Consider the following 23,981-nt stretch of genomic DNA (forward strand, 5'->3'; position numbering starts at 1 on the left):
AGAATGTTGTGGGAGTTCTTTAAGAAATTTTCCCCTTAAGACCTCATATAAGACCAAGGAGATTAATTTGTTTTGCGAGGTGTTCTAACCTTTGGAATAACTCTTGTATCCTACCATTCATGCCTTGATAAAAAGGATTAAGAGAGGTAGATAGGAAGTTCCACACCTGGGTTTTCTTAGTTTGATATTCAGCTTCCACCTTAGAGCGCAAAGCTTCAGCATCGATCTCATCGAGTAGATCCTCCGCATCAAAGACAGCATGTTTGAGCTCCTCGAGCCAGCTTCCCACATCATGGTTGACAATCTGCTTCTCCTCTGCATCATTGAGCACTGCATGAAGGGTCAACAACGTCAGCTTCAGCTTCTCCATGAGTGAACGATCAAGCTTTTTCCCCCGAAAGATCCAAGAACTCGCCATAACCAATCTTATCGCACATCACCTGGATGGAAGTAGAGAAAAAAGCCTCTCCGATCAAAGCCCCTGCCATTTCACTCTCTCTTTCACTCTCTGTTTTTCTTTTTTCTTCAAAGAATTGTTGGAGGTGAGGAAGAATAAGAGACCTTTAGGATTTATTGTTTCGGAAAGAGGCCGCTTGATTTAATTTTTGGTGAAGTGAAATGTTAAGGAGACTCTCCATAGATTTTTCGTTACCTCATATTTTGACACAATGTTTTATAATGTTAGCATGTGAACTGTGCCAGAAACATGAAGTGGCGGCGGAGAGTCCTTTAGAGAGATTTTTCAGTGTACCCAGAACACGAGGTAGTACACTAAGTGTCACTATGCATGTGGTGAGATATTTGTGTTAAAAATTTAACAACTTTAAAAAATAAAAAATAAAGCTTTTCTTCACTTATATAATAACACGATGTGTACATTGTGTTCTGGTCGTAATGAAAATTTTCTCCACTTTTGAGAGAATCTCCTTAACTTTTCTCTTTGGTAAATAATTGTGTGGACCCCACAAGTACCATGTAGTCTTAATTCCCTGTAATTTAAGTGACAATTTCCTATTAGTTGGTTGGTGTGAGAATGAGAGAGTATGGGTTGGATGACCTTCAATCGGCTTCCTTCCAGGGAGACAAGGGCGGAGCTACCATGGGCCTAGGGGCGGATGCCCTCACTGAGATTTTTCTGATGTTGGCATGCTGCTCAAACTCATCTGGTTCTGCAGCAGCAAAGCCCCCACTGCGATTTTTTTGTTCCTCCGATCTGGTTATGCAGAAGCAGAGCTGGGTGTTAATTTTTTTTTTCAAAACCAGGCCAAAGGCAAAATGAACCTCAGTTCCTCCGATCTGGTTCTGCAGAAGCCTGATCTTTTTTTTTTTCAAAACCAGGCCAAAACGACGTCGTTTTGGTCCTGGTAAAAAAATTAAAAAAATGTAAACGAAACGGCGTCGTTTCGTATATGTTTGTTTTTTTTTTAAAAAAGTTATGTTATATTAGGGGACCGCTTGTCCCCACGGTCCCAGACTCCCATTTCCATCCCTCCCTTTGTTTTCGTTGCCCTTTGCGCCGTACCAATTAGAGAGCAGCTTGGTGCTGCTCTGTCTGTCTTCCCCCAACCAACACCTTGAAACGGAACGGAACATGAGCAAAGTTGCTCTTCCCAGCCACTCCAGCCAGCCACTCTCTAGTCTAGCCGACATATATATATATATATATTTAGGTAAATTTTTTAATTCCTAAATCTATAATTCCTAACCCTAATTAATTATTTAAGACGAATTTTTGTTTAATTTGTATAGAAATATAGAATCATATGGATATGGTATGCACTAATATGGTTTTTGACTTATTGATTATTGATTATTGATATGAATTATATGATTATTGATGAATGAAATTATGAAATTACGAATTCTATGAATATGGGTATACATTTATTCATATGATTAGTTGAATTAAATGTTTATTTGTTGAATAATTTGTATGCTTATTGGTATTGGTTAATTAAATTGTTGCCTTGGTTGGATATGGATTAGTTATTAGGCATTTTTTTTTTTTTTTGGTTAAGAAAGCATATATATTAATATGGATAACATTGTCAACATCTCCAAGAAAACTCAATTCTACGGCTTAACAGTCTAAAAACAAATCCATTTTTCAAAAATGGAATCATAATCATCCCCTTTCGAAACCCAAAAAAGAAAAAGAAATGGATTAGTTATTAGGCATATTAGTATAGTATACTCTAGGATTAAGAGTCTAAGAATTTTATTGAGATTTTTATTCTATAAATTCTACAAATTACGTATGAACCTTATATGTTATTGGCATATGACTAACTTTGTAGGCTGAAACATCATGGAGAGGTTTTTCAAAAAAATATCAGTGCCGCCATCCCCAGTTATTGAGAAAAATAATGATACTCGGGGACATGATAGTGCATAATTTATTTTATCAAATCTTCCATTAGATCCTGGTAAGCGAATTCGAATTTTGGATTACAATCCTAATATTCGAGATCAAGCACGAAGAGCGTATGTGCTAGCTGGTCCTCAACAACCTAAAACCCATAATTTTCCTTACAAGAAATATGGAGACACGCAAAGACGATTCAACCCTGCTTGGTTTGATGATTTTCCTACTTGGTTGGAATATAGTGTAGAAAAAGATGCTGTCTTTTGTCTGTGTTGCTACCTTTTTAAACCAAACATTGGACAACAAGCAGGTGGTGATTTCTTTGTTGGCGAAGGATTTTCTAACTGGAAGAAGAAAGAAAGACTTCTAACTCATATTGGAAGCGTCAATAGTGCACACAATCAAGCGTGGAGTAATTTTGAAGCTTTAAGGAGTCAAAAGCAACATATCCAGTCTTTTTTCTCTAAAACTCATGATGAAGCTCGAACTCAATATAGAGCTCGGTTGAATGCATCAATCGATTGTTGTCGATTTCTTTTGAGACAAGGGCTTGCATTTCGTGGTAATGATGAATCTGAACATTCAAGCAACCATGGAAACTTTCTTGAGCTTCTATAGTTTCTTGCTGACCACAATGAGGATGTGAAAGCCGTTACTTTGAAAAATGCTCCAGAAAATCACAAATTGACATCACCAGATATTCAAAAAGACATTGTAAATGCTTGTGCAACTGAGACGATCAAGGCTATTATTGAAGACGTTGGCACTTCGTTATTCTCTATTTTGATTGATGAATCTCGTGACGTATCAACGAAGGAACAAATGGCTATTGTATTGCGTTATGTGGACAAGAATGGGCATGTCGTTGAGCGTTTTATTGGCATTGAGCATGTTACTAGTATCGCTGCTCTATCACTCAAGGAAACCATTGATGAGGTATTTTCTAGGCATAAATTGAACATGTCTAGGTTGCGTGGGCAAGGTTACGATGGGGCCAGCAATATGCAAGGTGAGTTCAATGGTTTTAAAGCTCTTATTATGAAAGAAAGTGGTTGTGCCTATTATATTCATTGCTTTGCACATCAACTTCAATTAGCTCTTGTAGCTGTGGCAAAGAAGAACATTCAAATTGAGTCTCTTTTTAGTATAGTTACTATTTTGGTAAATGTTGTTGGAGCTTCATCGAAGCGTTGTGATCTTCTTCGGGAGAAGCAATCTATTGCAGTTATTGAAGCACTAAACAGTGGTGAGTTTACAAGTGGGAAAGGCAAAAATCAAGAAACTACTTTGAAACGTGCTGGAGAAACACGTTGGGGTTCACACTTTGGTACTTTAGTAAGTATAATGACTATGTTTTCATCCATACTTGATGTACTTGAAGTAATAGTAGATTATGGAGTAAGCTCTCAACAAAGATGTGAAGCAAATAATTTATTGGATTCCATGCAATCATTTGATTTTGTGTTTAATCTACAATTGATGAAAGATATACTTGGAATAACCAATGAATTGTCACAAGCATTGCAAAGGAATGATCAAGATATTGTAAATGCTATGAAGTTGGTTGGAGTTTGTAAGCAAAGGTTGGAGATAATGAGGAAAAGTGGTTGGGATTCTTTACTCAATGAAGTCTCAGAATTTTGTCTTAAACATGATATTGATGTGCCTAATATGGATGATATGTTTCTTTCTCGAAGGCGAGGGCAACGAAAAGCACAAGCAGTCACAAATATGCATCATTATTGTGTTGGGATATTTTATATTGTTTTGGATTGGCAGCTTCAACAACTAAATAATCATTTCAATGAGACCAACACTGAGTTACTTCTTTGTTTGGCATGTTTATGTCCAGCCGACTCCTTCTCTGCTTTTGATAGCCAAAAGCTATTGCGTCTTGCCCAGTTTTATCCTAAAGACTTCTCTATGAATGAGCTGGTGATACTTAAGATTCAACTTGAGACGTACATTGTGGATATGCGGTCTAGCATTGAGTTTTCAGGTTTAAAAGAGATTGGAGATCTTGCAAAAAAAATGGTTCAATGCAAGAAACACAAGGTGTAGTCGCTGGTTTACTTGCTTGTGACATTAGCACTAACTCTTCCAGTTGCTACTGCAACCGTTGAAAGAGCATTTTCGGCCATGAAAATTCTGAAGAATCGATTGAGAAATTGGATGGGAGATCAATGGATGAATGATAACATGGTTATTTTTATAGAGAGAGATATTTGATGGTATTGGTAATGATGTTGTCATGCAACGCTTTCAGAACATGAAAACGCATCGAGGGATATTGTAAAGGATTGTTGTATGAAAAACTTTATGGATTAATATATAAGTATTGTGTTTAGTAAATTCTTGAGCTTTTTAATTATGACTTTGTTGTTTGAGGATGCCCCCATTCACACAAATCTCTGGCTTCGTCCCTGCAGGGAGAATACAATATGAAACTTTGAGAGTGAGAGAGTATGTGCATGCATGAAACAGTTAATCATGTCTGGTGTCTCCTTGAACTAAAACAAACAACTAAGTTCGTAATCATATACTCGATTCATTATGTCTTCTATATAACTGCTCGATCGAGCTTAAAATTTATAGTTAATTTGTGTGCCTTTGGATGGTAATTAGCCAACGAAAAATTTTATTTGAACCCATATAACCTCTTTATATACTCAACTTACTCTTTGCACTCATATTACTTTTAATTAAGTTTATCAACATCTCTTTAAACCAATTTACTTCCTAAACTATCCTCACAAACCCAATTCAAATGTATATATTTATCTTTACACCCCATTTAAAAAATAAAAACTCAAAATAAGGGTATCGCAACTCATTCTACATGTCACTCAATCTTTTATGAAGATTAGTATCGAACGGCATTGTCAGCCATGAAATGTGCTTGAAGTTTTAATTGAATTTTTCCTCATCACTATTGAAGGAGACAAAAATTATCTCAAACTCTTTGCCTTCCACTCAAAGCATTTCATAAAGCCTCACCATCTGAGAGGTAAGAGCCTTGCAAGGCCTACACCAATTTGCAGAGAAGTAGAGGCACATCATCTTCCCATTACATTGACGACAAGAGTACCTAATAATCTTGTAATTAAAACAAGATTTTGTTTTAATTATGATAATCAGGATAAAAAATAAATAAATAAATAAATAAAAAGTCACCTCTAAAATTGAAGCCATATTTTTCTATGCTACAAACCTACTTGAATATCACGTTCCTATATTTTCATGAAATTGAAACATTTTCAACATCCAGCAACCGAATTAAATTATGATTGATTGAAACAAGAGGAGGAAGGGGAAGCTTTGGCGACTAGATACATTTGTCTCACCAGATAGAAGGAACTCAACACCTTCAAATTCAAGGACAATCACTATATTGCTGCTATCTGCCATCAGAACTACAAGCAAAGTATGGCTTCCACCCTTCACGAATGAAACGAAAAGAAAGCTTGACATTCACACAAGTAGCTAGACTTTAAAATTTTAAATCTCATATATGTTTTTGCTAGTAATTATGCTTTGAAAAATGGGTAGATTGTGAAATCAAACGATAAAAATAAAAATAAAAAACAACAACAACAACTTGCACAAATCGATTCATACCTTAGTTGGAGGATTCAAAACTTCAAAATCATCATCCATCATTCAAAAAGAGCTTGTCTTTCTCTATTTAGAGTTTTAGCTAGAATGAACATAGGATAAAGATTTCTTGATGCTAGGTTTGATTATTGGGTATGAGTTTATTGATAAATCTGTTAGTTTTATTGTTAATTTCATTTTGTACTTAATGGTAATTATGCAATACGGTAAAAATAACAATTCACATTTAAAGTTTAAGTTGGGAGTAGAATTGGGAGTAGAAAGAGGCTGCATTGGTTGAAATAAAATTTTCCTTAACCAAATCATCACTGATGTCTTGTTAATACTACAAGTCGCATTGGAATTTTGCTTGTAGACAGGCGGATACAACACATGATCAGTTAAATTGATTACCTAATTAATTAAGATTAAGATTGGAATCTTTTGTTGATTAATTTTTGAGAATGCAAATAACAGCTCCCTATTATTTTTGCATGATTAATTTTTGAGAATGCAAATAACAGCTCCCTATTATTTTTGCATGATTAATTTTTGAGAATGCAAATAACATCTCCCTATTATAAGTTATATACAAAAACGCTAAAGCAAGTTCAGACAAAAGGGTCTATTACAAGAGTTTGCTACCTATTAGTACGGGTGTTTCGGCTCGAGATATCGAACCGAAAAGCATAACCCGAATCTTGAACCAATTCCTTTTGGAACAGGATTTCGAAAACTGAAACCAAACCAAAAGTTTGGTATTCCCAAATCTTAAGATTCTAAAAAAATTTCGGTATTTCAGTATGAGTCAGAAAAATTTTAAAAGCTTAAAAAAGTAAGATATACAACATATAAAACAATACCCATTTGAGCAAACTACAAAATTAAAGTATGAAAACACAAAAAGCAATGAAATTTATACAAACAAAGCTTTGTGAAACTGAAAATTGAATCGAAATTATTGTTTCAGAAAGAGAAGACTTGACATATTTTTTGGTCAATAATTCAGTGGACCCCACACGTTAATCATAGTCTTAATTCTCGGAAAGAGATCCTCTCTTAATCTCTCATTCCAAAGCCTAGGGATCAAATGATCCGGGCCTTTAAAATTTTGATCAAACGGCCGAAATTATTATAGCTTTTAAAACTTTTTACTAACTTCTCTGTTTTTAGCCGTTAGATCAAATTTTAAAAACCCAGATTACTTAATCACTGAGCTTTGGAGGAAGAGATCTGGATAACATCTCTTTCCTTAATTCTCAATAATCTAACTGACAATTTCCTAGTAGTAGGTGGTCAATTCGCTGGACCGCAAACGTTAATCATAGAGTCTTTTATTGCCTATAATTTAAGTGACAATTTCCTAGTAATTGGTTGGTGTGAGAGTCACAGAGTGTGGGTTTGGTGACTTTCGAGGACATTACTCTATGAGACTTTGAATTATCTTCTTTGTGAGTAGAATGAGGATCCGAGGAAATCTTAAATCGTGTCCGTTCATCATACATCGTGCGGTCAGAAATCATTTTAAATACTTTTATTTTAAATTAAATATGAATAGTATTTGACCAAAACTAACCACATGATATACGATGAACGAACACGATTTAAGGATTCCTAGAATTCTCATAAAGAAGATCCGGAGAGGATCCTCCTGTATGAGTGTGGATGCATGAAACAGTTAATCATGTCAGATGTGTCCGTGAACTAAAACAAACAACTCAGTTCGTAATCATATACACAATTTATAATGTCTTCTAAATGACTACTCGACCGAACTCAAAACTTATAGTTTAATTTTTATGTGCCTTTGGATGGTAATTAACCAGAATATCACTGTTATCTTGTTGATGCTAAAATTTGCGTTGAGATTTTGCTTTTAGACGGGCAGACACAACACGTGATCAGTCAAATCGATCACCTAATTAATTAAGATTAAGATTGGAAACTTTCGTTTTTTTTTTTTATGTTATCATGTCATCAAGCATGTTAGTTAAAGATTCGGAACAAAGAGAAAGCGACCATTTGTGAGTCACCAATTGCAATAGTTATTGTTGGCAAGAAGAAAGATGTTAAGCTATATCAAATGATTGTACATATACTGTAATCTTGTATATTAAATCAAGAACAAAGGAGATAGAGAGAGAGACTAGAGAGAGAAGTTAGAGAGAGAGAGAAGAACAATCTGATATATTTCTTACTGATTAAGTAATTACATGATGAGTTCTTATATATATAGTTACAGATAACAACTAAATAACTACTACATTAAGATTATGACAAGTGTCACAATCTAAAGCACTATACTCTAACATCCCCCCTCAAGATCATGCTTTGAGGAACCAAACATGAGATTGCTGCAATGAGTTCTGAAAAGAGGACCACTTAAGCCCTTTGTAAGAATATCGGCAAACTGCTCTTGGGAAGACACAAACTGCACTGATAGTTGTTTTTGCATTGATAGTTGTTTCTGTGATACCTTTTCATGAACAAAATGCACGTCGACTTCGATGTGCTTGGTCGTTTGATGCTGAACAGGGTTGAAAGACAAGGCAATTACTGACAGATTGTCACAAAAGAGTACAGGCACACTAGGTAGGGGAATGTGCAGAAAGACTAATAACTGTTTGATCCAATCCAACTCAACTGATGTAAACGATAAAGCTCGGTATTCAGATTCTGTTAAGGATCGAGAAACAGTTTGTTGCTTCTTAGAATACCACGAAATCGGATTGTTACCCAAAAAGACCACCAAACTAGTAGTAGATCTCTTGTCATTAGGGTCCCCTGCCCAATCAGCATCACTAAAAGCCTTCAACTGTAAATCTCCTATAATATATGATATACCAAACTGCATTGTTCCCTTCAGATATCGTAAGATACGTTTAACTGCAGTAAAATTGGACAACATTGGATTCTACATAAACTGACAGACTTGGTGCACAGAAAAGGCAATGTCGGGCCGTGTGAAAGTTAAGTATTGTAGAGCCCCTACAATACTTCTATACAACTTAGGATTGGAATAAGGTTCCCCATCCTCTTTGAGTAACCTGTTGTAAGGAAGACATGGTGTATCACAGGGTTTGGCTTCAAACATTTCAGATTTAATCAACAAATCCTGAACATATTTGGTTTGTGACAGAAACAAACCAGTTGCAGTTTTAGTGATTTGAATCCCTAAGAAATAGTGGAGTAACCCTAAGTCCTTGATATCAAACTCAGTAGTGAGAGCACTAATAACCTGTGTAATTGCACTAGAAGCACTGCCAGTTATAATGATGTCATCCACATAGAGAAGCAACACCACAATTTCATAACCAACATGCTTAACAAATAAAGATGAGTCAAAATATGTGTTCTCAAATCCCAAATAAGGAAGAAACTGAGTAAATCGTTCATTCCAGGCCCTAGGAGCCTGTTTTAGACCATATAGGGATTTATGCAGCTTACACACGAGATGAGGATGATTTGGATCTTCAAAACCAGGAGGTTGAGACATGTACACCTCCTCTTGTAGGATGGCATGCAGGAATGCATTTTTAACATCTAATTGTCGAATAGACCAATTAAAATGTGCAGCAAGAGCAAGAATTATCCGTACTATGGTAGGTTTCACCACAGGGCTAAAAGTCTCCCCATAATCCAATCCAGGTTCTTGACTGAAGCCCTTAGCAACTAATCGTGCTTTGTGTTTGGCAATAGACCCATCTGAGTGTTTCTTAATCTTGAAAATCCATTTACATCCAACCAGGTTCTTGTTTGCTGGTAATTGAACTAGACTTCAAGTGCCTTGAGCATGTAAGGCATTAACTTCTTCTTTCATAGTTGCTAACCACACAGGGACTTTGATTGCAGACTTATAGCTAACTGGTTCAACCAAGGATATATCAGTTCCCCCAGAGTCCTGAACACTCGCTAAGAGAGCCTTCTTTTTAAAAATCCCACTCTTGCTTCTGGTTTGCATGATATGCAAATTTAGTGGAGAAATGGACAAAAATACTTGCAAAGTATCAAGATTAAAATCAGGTGGTCCTGATCCAGAATTGGGACTTATGTCAGGTACCACAGGGATCTGAGAAGAGGCTTGAATTGGAGCAGTAATAGACTGAGAACTTGGAGAAATTTCAGGTAAATCTGAGGCAGAAGGTGTTACTGATGATGATGTAGGTATATGTGATGATGCAGGGATAGAAATACTAAAATGATGATGAGGGGAATTTGGGATAAATGGGACAACTCTATTATTTGGAGTAACTATAGCCACATGACAGTTGAAACTAGGACAGACTTGTGGTGATGGAACTATGTTGCAAGATGTAGTCAATAATTCTGTATAGGGAAAATGTTGTTCATCAAAAATAACATGCCTAGAAACAAACAGTTTCTTTGTAGACACCTGATAGCACAGATAGCCTTTATATTTTGTGGCATACCCAAGAAACACACACTTTTTAGTTTTGGCTTGCAATTTGGTACTATTATATGGTTTGAGTAAAGGAAAACAGGCACATCCAAAAATTCGAAGATGTGTAAGAATTGGATATGTCCCAAATAGGATCTCAAAATGAGATTTGTTATGAAGAACAACAGTAGGCATTCGATTGATTAGATATGTGGTTGTTTGACAAGCATAGGACCAGAACTGAGATGGCAACTTGGCTGTTTAAAATAGGGTGATGGTGGTTTCAATGATATGCCTATGCTTCCTCTCAGCTACCTCATTTTGTTCAAGGGTATATGGACAAGATAGGTGATGTGAAATGCCTTGTGCAAGGAGAAAATGTTTTAATTTGTTGCTGGTATACTCTCCCCCCTATCAGATTTAAGAATTTTAAATGTGGCAGAAAACTGAGTAACAACAAATGAATGAAAGGCAACAAATGTAGAGAACAAATCAGACTTGTTTATTAATGGGAAAATCCAGCAATATCTGGTACATTCATCGACAAAGATGGTGTAGTATTTATAACCATCAACTTATATACATGGTGCAAGACCCCACAAATCAGTATGAATAGTTTCAAAAGGAATGACAGACTTATTGACATGCTTTGGAAAAGGTAGTTTGCTAAATTTCCCTTCTAGACAGGTATAACATAGCATAGGTAATGAGGTTTTGGGGACAGGTACATTAGCTTGATTCAACATCAGAGAAACAACATTATTTGATGATTTTTGTTTTTGGAAATGCCTTAGCTTGATAAGTCTTCTGTAAATTGGATGTTGACAAAGAGTGGATAAGATACAGCCCATTACTGCACAAGCCTCTGTAAAGGATCCTCCATGTGGCTTTGTCCTAAATCCAAAAACAAAAATCATCAAATATAAGCCAACAATTATTGTCAAGGCAAATTCGATGTACTAATAACAGGTTCTGAGTTAATTGAGGAACATAGAGCACAGAGTTCAATTTGATTGGATATGGTGAGGCTAGTGACAGATTAGTCAAATCAACTATCATATGATTGGTGGCACCAGAATCAGTGAGCCATACTTGAGAATGACCTGAAGAACTTGATGACTGAGGTGCAGAATTTAGCACTGTGTGCATGGCTTGCATAGGGGGTTGTTGTGCATGAAACTGAGAAGGTGTCAATGAAGAATGCTAAGGTGGAGCTTGATATGAATTGTACTGAAAATTTTGTGGTTGCATAGCATAGAATGACTGTGGAGAAAAAGAAGCAGTGATATGCATCCCAATTAGGCCTGGCAATTCCTGACACAACCCGATAACCCGACACGACACGACACGAAATTAACAGGTGTTCGGGTCGACACGATAACGAAACGGGTCGTTATCGGGTAACCCGATAAGCACCTGTTAAAATAACGGGTTTGTTCGGGTATACACGTGGGTAACACGATACACGATAAGCAGAATATTAATTTAATAATTTATAACCCTAAAAAAATACTATAATAATTATATATATATTAATTTAACAATTTTATACCCCTAAAAACTATAATTATATATATATATATATATATATATATTAAATTAACTATAATAATTATAATAATTATATATACTATAATAATTATACCCAAAATATTAACTATAATAATTATATATATATATATATATATATATATATTAAATTTTATACCCCTAAAAACTATAATAATTATACATACAAAATAAATAGATTTAAATCTACTTAATAAATAAATATATATACACACACACACACCATTGAACTTCATGGGATACGAATTATACGAAACTAATTTCAACGATCCAACCGTCAAACATGTTTGTATATCGCATACGCCAAAAATTGCAAAAAAACAAACATTCAGAGAGCAAGTAACGGGATAAAACTTTTCGACGGTTATAAACGAAAAATCACGATTTAACGGTCATTTAACTCCGATTTTGATGATTTTTTACAACCACACTCCTTGACCCTATATGAATACAATGATTGAATTCGATCTTCAATTTAAAATATTTACACTAGTGGATACCACAAAATCTTATGTTATACTTAATAAAAGTATGAATAAACTCTTAAGTATTAGTGAATCTATTGTTTTGATGGGATACTCATTCTACAAAACTAGTTTCAATGATCCAACCGTCAAACATGTTTGTATATACTTTGAGATCGCATACGCCAAAAATTGCAAAAAACAAACATTCAGAGATCAAGTAATGGGACAAAAGTTTTTGACAGTTATAAACGAAAAATCACGATTTAACGGTTATTTTAACTCCGATTTTGATGATTTTTTACAACTACACTCCTTGACCCTATATGAATACAAGTAATGAATTCGATCTTAAATTTAAAATATTTACACTAGTTCTTATGTTATACTTAATAAAAGTATGAATAAACTATTAAGTATTAGTGAATCTATTGTTTTGATGGGATACTCATTCTACGAAACTAGTTTCAAAGATCCAACCGTCAAACATGTTTGTATATACTTCGAGATTGCATACGTCAAAAATTACAAAAAACAAACATTCAAAGATCAATTAACGGGACAAAACTTTTCGACGGTTATAAAAGGAAAAATCACGATTTAACGGTCATTTTAACTCTGATTTTGATGATTTTTTGCAGCTACACTCCTTGACCTTATATGAATACAATGATTGAATTCGATCTTCAATTTAAAATATTTACACTAGTGGATATCACAAAATCTTATATTATACTTAATAAAAGTATGAATAAACTATTAAGTATTAGTGAATCTATTGTTTTGATGGGATACTCATTCTACGAAACTAGTTTCAATGATCCAACCGTCAAACATGTTTATATATACTTCGAGATTGCATACGCCAAAAATTGCAAAAAACAAACATTCAGAGATAAAGTAACGGGACAAAACATTTCGACGGTTATAAACGAAAAATCACGATTTAACGGTCATTTTAACTCCGATTTTGATGATTTTTTACAACTACACTCCTTGACCCTATATGAATACAATGATTGAATTCGATCTTCAATTTAAAATATTTACACTAGTGGATACCACAAAATCTTATGTTATACTTAATAAAAGTATGAATAAACTCTTAACTATTAGTGAATCTATTGTTTTGATGGGATACTCATTCTACGAAACTAGTTTCAATGATCCAACCGTCAAACATATTTTTATATATTTCGAGATAGCATACGCCAAAAATTGAAAAAAAAAAACATTCAGAGAGCAAGTAACGGGACAAAACTTTTCGACGGTTATAAACAAAAAACCACGATTTAACGGTTAATTTAACTCCGATTTTGATGATTTTTTACAACTACACTCCTTGACCTTATATGAATACAATGATTGAATTCGATCTTCAATTTAAAATATTTACACTAGTGGATACCACAAAATCTTATGTTATACTTAATAAAAGTATGAATAAACTCTTAAGTATTAGTGAATCTATTGTTTTAATGGGATACTCATTCTACGAAACTAGTTTCAATGATCCAACCGTCAAACATGTTTGTATATATTTTGAGATCGCATACGCCAAAAATTGCAAAAAAAAAACATTCAGAGATCAAGTAACGGGACAAAACCTTTCGACGGTTATAAACGAAAAATCACGATTTAATGGTTAATTTAACTCCGATTTTGATGATTTTTTACAACTACACTCCTTGACCTTATATGAATACAATGATTGAATTCGATCTTCAATTTAAAATATTTACACTAGTGGATACCACAAAATCTTATGTTATACTTAATAAAAGTATGAATAAACTATTAAGTATTAGTGAATCTATTGTTTTGATGGGATACTCATTCTACGAAACTAGTTTCAAAGATCCAACCGTCAAACATGTTTGTATATACTTCGAGATCGCATACGTCAAAAATTACAAAAAACAAACATTCAGAGATCAATTAACGGGACAAAACTTTTCGACGGTTATAAAAAGAAAAATCACGATTTAACGGTCATTTTAACTATGATTTTGATGATTTTTTGCAGCTACACTCCTTGACCTTATATGAATACAATGATTGAATTCGATCTTCAATTTAAAATATTTACACTAGTGGAAACCACAAAATCTTATATTATACTTAATAAAAGTATGAATAAACTATTACGTATTAGTGAATCTATTGTTTTGATGGGATACTCATTCTACGAAACTAGTTTCAAAGATCCAACCGTCAAACATGTTTGTATATACTTCAAGATCGCATACGTCAAAAATTACAAAAAAAAAACATTCAGAGATCAAGTAACGGGACAAAACGTTTCGACGGTTATAAACGAAAAATCACGATTTAACGGTCATTTTAACTCCGATTTTGATGATTTTTTAGAACCACACTCCTTGACCCTATATGAATACAATGATTGAATTCGATCTTCAATTTAAAATATTTACACTAGTGGATACCACAAAATCTTATATTATACTTGATAAAAGTATGAATAAACTATTAAGTATTAGAGAATCTATTGTTTTGATGGGATACTCATTCTACGAAACTAGTTTCAATGATCCAACCGTCATACATGTTTATATATACTTCGAGATTGCATACACCAAAAATTGCAAAAAACAAACATTCAGAGATCAAGTAACGGGACAAAACTTTTCGACGGTTATAAACGAAAAATCACGATTTAACGGTCATTTTAACTCCGATTTTGATGATTTTTTACAACTACACTCCTTGACCCTATATGAATACAATGATTGAATTCGATCTTCAATTTAAAATATTTACACTAGTGGAAACCACAAAATCTTATGTTATACTTGATAAAAGTATGAATAAACTCTTAAGTATTAGTGAATCTATTGTTTTGATAGAATACTCATTCTATGAAACTAGTTTCAATGATCCAACCGTCAAACATGTTTGTATATATTTCGAGATCGCATACGCCAAAAATTGCAAAAAACAAACATTCAGAGAGCACATAACGGGACACAACTTTTCGACGATTATAAACGAAAAATCACGATTTAACGGTTAATTTAACTCCGATTTTGATGATTTTTTACAACTACACTCCTTGACCTTATATGAATACAATGATTGTATTCGATCTTCAATTTAAAATATTTACACTAGTGGATACCATAAAATCTTATGTTTATACTTAATAAAAGTATGGTATAGTACTATTGTTTTATTTTTTTCATAATTATTTTGGTAAACTTCTCATAATTTGAATGATTTTTAATGTTTGATTTTTCTATGCTTAGTTTATGCAGAAGATAGTTATGACGTGGAAAACCTTACTGAAAACATCATCAACATAACTCTTGAAGGCAATAGATCAAGTCAAAGTTCCAATGCAATTTCATGATGATCGATGTAAATCGAGGATTTTGTAAATTGAGGTTTAAACTTTTGAGAAAGATTTCACAACCTTGAAAACAAAAACTGTTTCATTTTGCATATCCTTGCACATTTAAAATTTGTAATAGATTCGTAGTGTATGTATTATTTTTTTATTAGGCTCTTATTTTCGAGTGTAGATGTAGTACTTAAACGACAAATGTGTTTTAATATTTTGAAGTAATATTTATGTGGCAATGTGTGGTATGTGCAAATTTAAGAAAAAATATATATTTTTCTTAACGGGTCATAACGGGTCATAACGGGTCGGGTCACTTTACCCGTTGGGTAAAGTGACACGACCTGTTAAGGACCCGTTAAGATAACGGGTGTGACACGACACGACCCGTTAAGATAACAGGTGTTACACGAAAACGACACGAACACGACTGACACGACCCGTTTGCCAGACCTAATCCCAATGTAGTTTGGACCCTTATGATTATAGAAGCAATACCAAGTGGTATGATTACTTCTACCATATATGTGATATTTGGTTTTCTCGTGTGAAGAGGAGCCACAGAATGGGGCAGTGTGTCCCTCCGAATTGCACAACTGACAAATTTGAAGCATAGATGCAGAAGGACTTCCAAACTGTTGACTAGGTGATTGACCAAGAACTCCAGGATTAGAGTTGGGAAGCACATGTGCCATAGGGAAAACACGAGTCTAGAATTATAAAATCTTGAGCCCTGATTGAATCAGCATTTACCCTTGTTCTTGTTCCCATTATAAGGTTTAAAACCTCCAGTGACCACCTGAGATTGACCATGATTAGGAGAGAAACCCTGAGATTGAACAAGAAGCCTCTTTTGTGTAAGTGGAACCTGTATTAGCAACCATAGCTGTCATAAAAGGAGTATTAACTGAAGTTTCAACAATGGTTTTCTCTGCAAGTAACTGTGATCGAAAATCTTTTAGTGAAATCACACTTTCACGCCCCCTTATAACACACATGAAAGTGTTATACTCAGCAGGTAATCCATTCAAAGCAAGAATAACAATGTCTTCATCCGCAAAATAAACCTCAACAGCAGATAGATAGTCCCTAGCTTCCTTAATGCGGTGAAGATATTGAGAAATCGAATTTGTCCCCTTTTTAATTGTTTGCAAATTGGATTTCATTTGAAAAATGCTAGTCCTAGATACAGTGGAGAATTGTTCCTTTAACCTAATCCATAAATCCTTAGAGCTAGTACTACCAATCGCACAGGACATAGCAATAGGTGATAATGTTGCAGTAATCAATTGCATAATAACTCTGTCGTGCATTTTCCATACTATGTATTCATCAGTCTGAGAAGAAGACAAGATACCAGATTCGCTGGAGTTCGAAGCATGTTGAGATGGACAAGCAATCGAACCATCAACATACCCCATGATGCCATTGCTTTCAAGCCAAAGTTGCATCTGAAAGTTCCAATTGAGGTAGTTCGAATCATCAAGCTTGACATTAACCGACGTAGAAATGGAGGAAATAAGGCCCGTAATTGGGGATTGAAGCAGCTAGAGTTGCGAAGCGGTCACCATCGTGATTTCAAGATCAACTCATCAGTGAGACAATACAACAAACACTAGGTGTGCAGATTTCAGCAAGTGCCGATCAAATCTTAGAAATTTCAGAAAGCAGAAATTGGAGAAGACGAAGTGTCGAATTAGAGAAAGAAAACCAATCCGAATCAGAGAATGCGGAAGCAACAGATGATCGAATCTTCAAGCGTAAGCAATAATGGCGATTGATATCATGTTAAGCTATATCAAATGATTGTACATATACTGTAATCTTGTATATTGAATCAAGAACAGAGGAGATAGAGAGAGAGACTAGAGAGAGAAGTTAGAGAGAGAGAGGAACAATCTGATATATTTCTTACTGATTAAGTAATTACATGATGAGTTCTTATATATATAGTTACAGATAACAACTAAATAACTACTGCAATAAGATTATGACAATTGTCACAATCTAAAGCACTATACTCTAACAAAAGAAACCATCACCAAAGTCCAAAAATATCTTTATAATTCTTTATAGTTTGTGTGGAAATCGTCTATTATTGATGATGATCGCATATTTTACTATTTATTTACTCCAAAATTTGCATTTTTCTTGTGACTTGTTGGATTTAAATGAAAGCATTTACACGTTTTTTTGTGCCTTTATGGTTAGGCAAAGGAGATGACTAAATTGCATTATATTTATATGATTTTGTTGAGTTAAATGGAACTATTGCCATTCATATTTTGAATGCAAGGATGTCTTTATCTTTTGTTTAAGAGAATGGCACTGTTTAATTGGCTTGCACAAAGAGAGGACTATTTAACATTTTGTGAGGCTCCATTATTATAAAGCTAAACTCACTCTCACTTAAATCATATCCCAGTTTTCTATTTTGACAAGGAATATTGAAAGGAGGTTTGACAAGTCAACAAAATGTGGAACGCATGCCTTACACGTGATTTATTCAATTGCACAAAGGCTGGCCTTATCATCTCATTTACACCAACAGAGGAATGAAAGGCCTAACCCAATTTTTCTGGAGCAAACCGCCACATATAATTGCAGCAGAGCAAGGGGTTTAGGGTGATCAAATTAAAAAAGAGTGGAAACCCAACTTCCTAGATCAAATTCCAGTTTGAGGGTCTCAACCAAAGGTATGAACATGAGATATTTATTTGATGATTTTGATCTGTTGTGGAGATTGGCCAAGTTGCAAATCTGGTGGATGTCCATTTGGGAGATGTGATTGCCAGTCAACACTTAGCAGATCATTGAAGAGGAAACTTAAGGAGGGTTGCTACTGCAATGAATTGACTCAGAGGTATGAGGCTAGGGGTTATGGCAGTGAGATATCAATGAGAAGGAGTTGAAGTTTCTTCCATTTCTCTTCATTCATTCTTGTCAATTAATGGGTTTTAAAACCTTTGTCGGTTACGGAAAAGGAAGGAGAAGTGGGAAGAAAAAAGAAAAGAGAAGAGAACTGATTAATATTCTGGAGAAGAGGTAGGGGACTGACGGAAGACAATTGCAGCGGCAGAGCACGGGGATTTCAGGCTTTTCTAAACTTAGTTTTTCTTTTATTTTTTTATGAATTCAATCATATTTCCAGTTATGTTTCAGAACTAATTCTCCTTAGCTAGGGCTACGATGTAGCCATGACTATGAATACTTAAATTATGAATTGAATTATTTTCAAGTTTTCAATTTCATTGCGTATCGTTTGCTGTGCTTATATGCTTGGTTTTAGTCTTGGTGATTAGCTACCATCTTGACTTTTACTTAGTAAATGTGATGCAAGTTGTGCAGATGCCATGTTTTCAACTTGAGTGATAGTTTCTTGCAAATAGATACCATGAATTACCTAGTAGTAGATGCCATACTCTAGGATTTGTGTAGTCTTTATATAAATTTCCACCGATCGTAATGAGTTTCATGATGTTAAACTATTTCAGATGCCATGGATGGTTGCAAATTGGGATATACGTAATAGTCTAGATGCCAAAGATATTACATGAATTAGAGAAATTTGACTATCAATGAGATTAAGTACTTGTTAATAATTCACTGTAGAAAATAAGTTGGATTGGTTATGGTGAGTCGGATGCTCTAACGTTTTACTCGACTGATTTGTGTTCTTGGCTGCCACTTTTTGCATTGTGATTAAACTTTCTTGTTTTCATTTGTTTTTACTATTAGTTTCAATACTCATATCCATCTTTCATCAATCTTTGCTAATTTTACTTCGTTGCAATTGGACTTAAGTTAGTTGATGAATTAAATCATTTTCTGAGGGACGATATTAAGTGCTTGCTTTCTACACTATCAAACGTTTCGTACGCTTGCGAGATAAAATTTGGAACTAAGTTGGACTAATTTCGGTTAGTTTAAATTTCGCAACAATTGACCAAGTCCACAGCCAACATGGAGTTTCTCTCCTTTCCCACTAAATCAAAAGAATTAAAAGAATGGAAGAAAAAAAAATAATACTAGAGAGACAACATAAAGTTTTCCAAAAAAAAAAAGCCACTACATAACAAGGACCTCCCATCAATAGGTCGAGTAAAGTTTGCCTCGCATTTCTGCGATAATCTATGTAGTCGCCGATATAGGTCTGCTACATCTATCGTATTTTTGTGACAGATTTATATTGATGAAGTTTTGTGGGTAGGACAATGCTTGTGGTAAGCGCATAGGGGTTTACTGTAGTTTGTTTCATAGTGCAAATTTACTCTGGATCAATTTCTGGATCATTGGAGCCCATATACCCGATTGGCAACCTCTGTAAGTGTTTGTGAAGTTCAATGAAATACCACTCTATCGTTTTTTGTGAAAACAAAAAACAAAATACAAAAAAAACAAAAGAGTTATTTGCGTATTTGAAATTTGATGTAAACCATCAAACAATGGATCATCTAATTTAACCGATTAATTTTTGGTTTATTGTTATTCTCTTCCCAAAGTTTGAACAGATTCCAAGTTCGCATTTGTTGGAGGTAGGCTAGGTTTAATATAATTAAACTTCAAATAAAAACAATGCTCAATGATAAAGAAGAAAAAGTTGTATGATTGACCTAATTATATAAATAAGAAGACCATATCCCACATTCCGAACATTAAGATAAAATTGTATTAAATATATGTAAGTTTTGAAGTCAGTTCCCAAAATAAATAAATAGTGCTAATTGTATTATTATTATTGATCACCAAAGACCAAACCATACCGTTAACGTTGGCGTAATAGTGAGGAAGGCTGTAGATCGATGTAGACAGGGCACCAAAGACCAAACCGTACTATTTATATATATGTAAATATATTGTGTACCTTTTACACTTCTTTTATCAATGCTTGATGGTTCAAGTGGTAAGGAGCTTATTCTCCTTAAGCACGGTTCGAGCCTTGTGAATGGAGTAGCCATCATTGGGAGAGCTTGCCCCTCGAATGGGGTCCGATCTGGCTCGAGGGATTAGTCTACGCCTACGTGCAGGGGATACCCTGGATTCATCTAAATATGAAAGTGGGAATTTTCTATTGTTTGTGCAAATCAAATAGCTTGTAGACAGTGGCAGATTCAGGATTCGCACTTCGGGGTTCTCCAATGTTAAATACAAGTTTTTGGATGAAAACAGAGCGTCAAACGTGCAAAAAAAATTGATTCTATTCACATAGGCATTCGTCTAATACTTGGTGGGTTTGTTGTCGTCAACCAAATCATATTGTGCACACGCAACAGATTTCGAATCCATCTTCGGGCATGTGTTACCCGCTGGACTTGGTTAGTGGTTGAGTTGTTTTTGGTAATTGTTACACATCGCATCATATGCCAAAACAATCTAATGAGTAATATAGAGAGAATTTGTCGATTGTTGTCGACGCAATCTATCAAGATATACATAGAAGATATTACATCGAACACTTGATGGGCACACAAGGAACACATACCAAACATTCAAATGGTCATCAAAAAACCTTCGCATGTATATTCTTTGGACTCCAGGTGGTCCTAAGACCACCTTGGTCCCAGTGTCGATCCACCCCTACTTGTAGAGAGTGTGCTTACGTACGAAATTCTAAGTTTTCTTTTGGAAGTCAATAACCTAAAGTAATTTTAAATTAAACACAAAAATTATTATGTGCTTTCTTTCGCTAACTATTGTTATGTGCTTATGATACACGAACTATGGAGAATTTTTTAGTGTTCATCACACACCAACTATTATTGACCTGTTTAATTATTTGAATATGGAAATTTCGGAATATAAAGAGGAGCTTAACCAAAACGTAATTATTTGTGCAAGTTTTATTCTTGCAATTTTAGAATACATAAAAATGTTGTAAACTTCTAGTTTAAGTATGATTGTGTAAATCCTAGATTAGATTTGATTCTAGTTATCATTTCCTATATGGTCTTGTATTCCTTGGATTAGAATGATTTCTTCTCTCCCTTATTACTATAAATAAAGGCATTACGTAGGGGGATAACAACACACCCTTACTATACCCCTACAAACACATCTCTCTCTACAATCTCTCCTCGCTGCTAGCCCTCTCTCTCCCTGTCAGTTAAATATAGGCCACAACACGTTATCAGCACGCTCCTACCGCTGCGCTTAGGAATCTGATGAGGAGATTTTCTGCATCAAACCAGTTCATCCATATCATCACGCAATCAGGTTCTTCCAAAACGACGGTTTTTATCTCGATATTTTTGCAGCCCTGATAGCATGAACATTCACCATAATGCATGACCCAACTTTACGTTTTTCGAATTTTAGATTCTACATAAATTGTGTATGCATTATATTCATAATTGTTGAATTATGTGAATTTGATATTGACATGAATTGCATCAGATAACTGCTCATGCATTAAATTATATAAATATGCATTGAATTGATCTGGAATTAAAAAACAAAAACAATTTTGTTTAAGGTTTCATCGAAACCCATCCATGTCGATGGGCCCCTGAAGCCAAGAACCCATCCTGGAGCTACGGCTCCAGGCCCAAAACCTTGAACTAACGCCCAGAAGGCGTCGCCCACCCTGAAACCACCATGACGCATGGCCTGCAGCCATGCCTAGCCACCTTGGCTACCTCCCCGATGACCTGAAGATCGTCCACCGATGTTACTTGGTTGGGATTCCTTCGAATCTCATCGGATTTCTCGAAATCCTGACTTCAATTTCTAGGTTTTTTTTTTGTTGAATTATTGAGATTTCACAATCTCTGTTTGTAACCATGGTCAAAAACACCCAAAAAGAGTACCTCCAAGTCTCATCGTCCAAGATTTGGCCACCCGCAATGGTGACGCCGTTCTTCTTCCCCGGCACCCCTAGCTCTGCTAAGATTTCTTGGTCCAAACCCAACCCTATTTTTGGGCCTGGCATTGACTCGAGCTGAAGAAAAAAAAAATTCTTTGGGCTTGCTACTGCAAGCCCAACCCGACCCTACACAAAAATTATTATGTGCTTTCCTGCGCTGCAACACACTGGATTATCACCCTCCCTTGGGACCTGTTTTTCCTTGGTAGCCAGTTTGCTACCTTGGGCCTACAACCCCTTGGCCTGATCAGTCATTCCAACCGAGTTTCGGGCTTGGACCCACGGCAGAAATTTGCTTAGCCCACCTATGGGCTTTGGCCCATGTTTTTTTGGGCCTCTGAGCTTAATTGTTTTTTCTTTTAAACAGTTTGGGTTTTATATTTTTTTCACCCACACTTATTATAGATATTTGCATATTTTATTGTTACATATTTCTATATATATTTGTGTTTGTCTACTGGAACATATGAACCTAAAGTTCATAATTATTTTGAAACCTGAAGTTTCTAAAAACATGCCTTGTTTGAAAACCTAAAGTTTTCCTTAAAAACATCACCCATGAAAACCCGAAGTTTTTTTCATGCAAATTTAAACCAATACATTTCCTGCAAATTTAAACCAATACATGTCTATTAGAACTTGAATGTTCTACTCCTATGTGAATGGATTGATTTTTTTCCATTACACTAACCACATCTTGTCCATCTATTTTTGTGATAGGAACATGTTGAATTTGAACAAACTCGACCTCACCTCTTGAAAGTCTCTAGAATGAACTACCTCAAGTAAGGGTGGATTTTGTTGCCAAATTGCCGTGCCATACCGATTTTGTGCCAAATTTTTTATGCCAATCGGTAATGGTACGGTAATGTACTGCACCAAAATTTCATGGTACGGTATTGGTAATGGATACCATTACCACGGTATTACCGTACCGTACCAAAAATACAATATAATTTATAATTTATAAATTGTATAATAGATAATTATATAACACATATTTATAATATTCCAATAATTTGAAAATAAAACCCTACTTATATTAGCATTGTTGTTGGTGACTTTGATCTCTTGAAATTGTGGAAATCAAATACAAAAGAGTTCCTAATTCTTTCACAAATAGCCAAGATATCTTTGTAACCCCCACTTCTATCGTTGCTAGTGAAAATGCATTTAGCCTAGGAAGGAAGGTTGTGGACCCTTTTAGGGCATTCTTGACTCCTACAATAGTAGAGGCACTAGTGTGTACTAGTGGTTGGCTTAGGGCAGATGAAGTAAACTTCTACAAGGAACCAAAGGAAAATATGCTTCAATTTTACAAGGAAATGGAAAAAGAGGAAACAAGAAAGATATGCTTTAATTTTTTT

The 23,981-nt window shown here is 34.9% G+C and overlaps 1 pseudogene; it reads left to right on the forward strand.

Moving 5' to 3' along the window:
• Nucleotides 1-2,401: 2,401 nt before the first annotated feature.
• LOC114825749 (uncharacterized) lies at nucleotides 2,402-4,661 on the forward strand (annotated as a pseudogene).
• The last annotated feature ends 19,320 nt before the right edge of the window (nucleotides 4,662-23,981 follow it).

The sequence above is a fragment of the Malus domestica genome, chromosome 07 (genome assembly GCF_042453785.1).
Source record: "Malus domestica chromosome 07, GDT2T_hap1".
In the NCBI taxonomy this organism is placed as follows: Eukaryota; Viridiplantae; Streptophyta; class Magnoliopsida; order Rosales; family Rosaceae; genus Malus; species Malus domestica.